Source organism: Mustela lutreola, chromosome 1 (genome assembly GCF_030435805.1).
Source record: "Mustela lutreola isolate mMusLut2 chromosome 1, mMusLut2.pri, whole genome shotgun sequence".
NCBI classification, from domain to species: domain Eukaryota; kingdom Metazoa; phylum Chordata; class Mammalia; order Carnivora; family Mustelidae; genus Mustela; species Mustela lutreola.
In genome coordinates this window covers 104,468,027-104,473,242 of record NC_081290.1, presented here as the reverse complement: position 1 = coordinate 104,473,242, position 5,216 = coordinate 104,468,027, and positions in this window count along the sequence as shown.

Genomic DNA, 5,216 nt, shown 5'->3' with positions numbered 1-5,216 from the left:
GGGAGCGCGAGAGAAAGGCGAGGGAGGAGGTGTGGAGGCTGGGGGCGGGGGCGGGGGCGGGGGGGTGATTGGCGCCGAGGTGAGGAGGACGCAGGGACGTGGACACCTACTGATGATTGGCTGCAAATTACACGGGGAACAAGAGACGCACGCGGGCCAGCGCTCCCCTTCACAAATCCTCTCCTCCGCGGAGGAGCCACGTTTCCCTGCTCGCCTGCGGTTCGCCCTCCCTCCCGGCGCCCGGCTCTCCTGCTCAGCCGCCCAGCACAGAGGGCCGTTGATTATTTTCTTTTGCTCTCAGAGATAATTGTTTGGAAGGGATGGAGAGAGGGCGTTTCCGCCACTCTCTCTCTCTGCGTGTGTGTGTGTGTGCGTGTGCGGGTGTGTGTGTAAATAAACTTGTCTGGGTTTTCTGGCTGGGTTGAGAAAAGGAGTACAAGAAACAGAAAAGGTCGCGTTTGTTTGAAGAATGCTCTTAGTTCGCACCCTACCGCATGGCTTTTGAATAATTTTCCTGGTGTACCCAGTGAGACTTCAAAAAAAAAAAAAAAATCATATCACTTATGTCTTTAAAGTAAGGAAAAACGGATCAGTGTTTTTGTCCGGATTTTTTAAATATTTTTATGCCAGAATGTTTAAAAAAAAAAATGTGATGCTTGACCGATCTCAAAATCAATCTCAATCCTTCTCTCCCTCACTTCTCCCCTCCCTCTCTCTTCTCTTCATTTCTCCCCCCTCCCTCTCTCTTCCAATCCCCTTCTTTTCTGTTCCATCTGGGAGTTTCAAGTATTAACTCAGATTTTTAACGTACTGCCCTATTTTTAATTTCAAACTTTACTTAAACAAAAACTACTCTTAAATCTGCATTAATTGATTTTATACTACTATGCATTCTTGACACTTAAAAATAGTTTAATAATTGACAGATAAATCTTTTATTTATAAATAAAACTCATAAATGCGGCTGTGAATTAACTTTTTCACTGCTGCCTTCAAGATAATGAGATATTCCTGGATTCATGCTATCCTACTCTTGAAGTATGCTCTAAAGGAAATGGTTATGAAATAATATATAAAAATGTAAATCTTTTTTGATAATTTCCTGAGAGTGGCTAACAAGCTACAGAAGTAGAAAAGAAATTAGACTGTTTACATTGGTGCTATAAAGTTTTGCATTAAAATTAAAACTATATTTTCAAATAATGCAGTAGTTTTAGAGAAGGAGGAAAAGACTAATGAGTTGTTTCTTTAAAATAACAAAATGAAGAAAAGACATTTCAAATGATTTTGTATTTGAATTTTCCAAAAGGTTGACCTTGACCATATCAAGATTCTGTTAACTATGGAAATTGACTATTGATAAGATGTTAAGAACTGTATGGTGTGCATAAATGAAGGTGCTATTCCAAGAGTGGGCAGCTACTGAAAAAGGGGCAGATTGTTTCATGACTCATTGATCAATATGCATATTTTGTTGTTTTTTAAACATAGACTAAGTTTGGTTATAAAATTGATCAAAGTGATTTTTGGGCATTCACAGACAAAATAGCTGGATGGTAAAGTTAAGTTCATTGATAAGGTATTTTCATAATTTCATTAATTCATTTTAAAAGCAAAGAAGGGAGTTTACCTTTTTTTTTTCTTTTTTGAGCTGAGATCATAGGGAATTGATTAGCAAAATGTAGGTGATTTTTAATGGGTGAAGCATACTGTAAAGCTGATAGAGTCTTAAACATCTTTTCAAGGTATTTATAATACCAGTCCAAAGGATAGAAGTTTTAAAGTTTGTAAATGAACAATTTTAAAAATCAAAACATTATGCTTTCTCATGCCAAATTTGCTTTGCTTTTCAGACTACACCAAGCTTACTTTCAAAATGAAAACGTAAGCAAATGAGAGGAAATAAGCTCTAAATTCTAAAGAAATCTATTTTCTAATTTATAAAGGAAAAACTCCAGAATATTTAGTCTTAATTAATAGGAGATACTGTTAATGACCCATCTGTATCAGATCTGTACTGATTACAGATATTTTATTTTGTCCTTGAAATCACTGTATGAGGTAATTTTCTCCATTTTTACAAATAAGTAAATTGAGGCCCTAGAAATTAGACAACCTAGATTGAGTCATAAAGCTAATATGCAACAAGGCTAAAATTTGTACCCAGTCCTGTCTATCTCCAAAGCCTTATGCTTCTAACCTCCATCCTAGTTTCATGATCGGTAATTAATCAATAAACCCTCTCTGCATACCTTAGCTTTAATTATGAGCATAGGCCTCTTATTAATATGACATTAATTGACATATAGAACAAATGATAAAATATACCTCATGGCCCTTATATCATTTTCCTTCCATTAGGGAAGTTGATTACATCCTTAACCAAATGTGATAAATAGAAATACCTCTTTTCTGGTCTACCTCTTTTCTATTATTATTATTAATTATTATTATTAATACTAGTTTTAACACTTGTATATCTGCCATTTTCACACTACTCCCTGTCCTATCTTGTCTGCTTCAGGATGATGTGTTAGGGGTTTTGTAACAATTGCTGAGAACACTTGATTCTCTATTAACTCTCCTTCAGAATCCACAGTTCTATAAGTGCTAAAACTTAAGGTTTGTTCCCCCTGCAAAATGTCTGTTACAGCTTGCAATCACCTGGAAGTGATTTGTGTCTTTATTCTGCTTTATGAGTTTTGTGATCTTAAGTAGTAGTAGAGAAGCTTCATTGATATCTTCATGGGAAAATGCAAAATTCCAACTGGAGTATCACCTGAAAAAGTATCCTTTACTCTACAAGCATTTTGTAATGTGCTATGCAATGTCTTTAAAGCATTGCTGCTTTCCATCATGCTCATGATCAGTATCATTGTCATGATCTCAGAATCTCTAAAAAGATAGCTTATCTGTTGTAACAAATCGACTCCAAAATGTACCAGCACAAAAACCATAGGAGTCTATTTTTTTTGCTCATGAAACAGCCCAGGATAGGAATTTCAGATCAGAAGACCACTCTTCTCTATGAGTGATTCATGGTTCCTGTTTCTTTCCATTCTGGAACTTTTTGATCCCCAAAGGACCGCTACCTACATCGAGCGAGCAGAAGGGCATTGGAGAAGGCACAGATATCTGATCCCTTCTTAAAGCCCGTGGTCTTGAAGTGACCCACAGAGCTCTGGTTCACAGGCAATTGTCAAGAATTGTCACATGCCACAGCTAGCTGCAAAAATTGCTGGGCAGTCACTTCCTAAGTGGGACTCTATTACTGTGAGTAAACAGTTTTGGTGGACAGCTGGCAATTTCCCCCACAGAGTAACATTGGACAGAAAATAACCCGCTGGAGAGGTTAAATAGACCACACAGCCCTGAACTGACCTTAAGATTCCTCTTCCCCTAAGAGCATTTTTGCTGATTACCACCCTTAGAGATTATCATTAAGAGCAGTCTTAATGACTTTGGGGAAAGTTTGGCAACTATGAACAAATTATGTTGCTTAAATACCTGTAGGACAGCCAAGCCATAGAATATTCAAACAAGAATTCACTAAAGAATAAAGAAAGCTTAAGTAATGCAAGCAGAAGAAATACCATAAATGTAAAATAAACCGACTTAGAGATAAATCTGAGGCATTAGCTCCTCATTTGCTGGTGTTTCCAAAACCTAGGGGAAATTTTTAACCCCCCAACCAGTAAGGTGCTCCTCATGAACAACAAAAAATACCCACCATCCAGTTAGGAAAGCTATGTGGAGCTCTCTCACCTAACATTCTAGAAACCACCTTCCCGAATTGTGTTAACAGTCCCTGACAACTGCCTCTTTCCATAGTAATTCACGCTGTAAATATTAGTAATACAATAGCCACATCCTTCATAGAAGGAATATACCAATAACACAAATAGGTAATAATTTTTTTTTTTTTACCTCTTCTTTGGAGCTACCCAGGAATTTTAATTATCTGTCTTCTTTATCAAAATTTGAGATTCTTGGTATCAGGAGTTGTGTCTGGTTCAGTTTTATGTCGCAGCTCATACAAAGCTTGGCACATGGTAGGTACCTAACATTTTATGCCAAGCACTTTGAAGGAAAGCAGCATATAGAAAACATGGAAGTAAGTTCCCCATTGTTTGTAGGATAAAAATGCAAGTTTCATACAACATCATTCAGAGCCTTTCTCTGATTCACCCCATCTTCTGAATCTCATCTCTTACTATACCTTGCAAAAACTCTCTCTCCCAGCACCTCCACTTTTCCCAGACAATGTTGTTCACTTTACCATGATCTTATAAAAATCAAAAACCAAAGCAGAAACCTTTACTTAAAGACTCGTAAGCTAGGAAGTACTCCTATTTATATATAAAAAAAAAACTTTTCCTTGTAGTGAATTACTATATTGTAATGAAATAACATTTTTAAATCCCATAAGTAAAGATTTTCCAGAAAATTTTTAAAGATGTTCTTGGTGACTCAACAAGTAGAATTTGATAAAATTAGCTCTTAAAATCAATATTCTGCACATCTGTTATTTTCTTTCACATTCAATTAAATATCGATACATCATTATCACAATGCTGACCTTCATATTTGAAGCTGGTACTCTTAACCTGCCAACAGCAGGTCATGTGCTTTGAGCTGTTTTCCAGCAATAATAAATTTGTCTTAAGCTATCTACACTCTCTGGCCTTGTCTTTCTAATGACTAACAGGATGAATTTATGAAATGGCTGGCCACCGTTAAGGATAAAGTCTGTGACTGTTGAGGGTAATGAAAATAATGGGTTCACAGGGTTAAACTCATTACCTTGGCCTCATTAGCACCATATTCAAATCACCTATACTAATCAAGGACACTCATTCACCTATTTTTACATACAGTCTGGACACTAGACAGATATGCACCAAATACTATTCTGGACGTTCATTTTTAGAATTGTTATTCACAAGGCCTAATTTGGTCTAGGCCCATTCTTATTTCTTCACGGCACTCCTCGTTATGTAAATTCTCATTTCTATAAAATTACAGCTTTGGTATGCCCCTGCAGTGTAGTAGTTGTCCACACACACAGAATCCTATAAATTTGAAATAATAATAGGCTAGGAAGGGAAGTCTCCAGAAGAACACTTCTTCTGTAGTCTCCCTGACTGGCTTGGTTTTGCTAAGATATAGGCTTCCTTGTACTTTACCATGACTATTTGGTGTGTTTTGTTCATTGG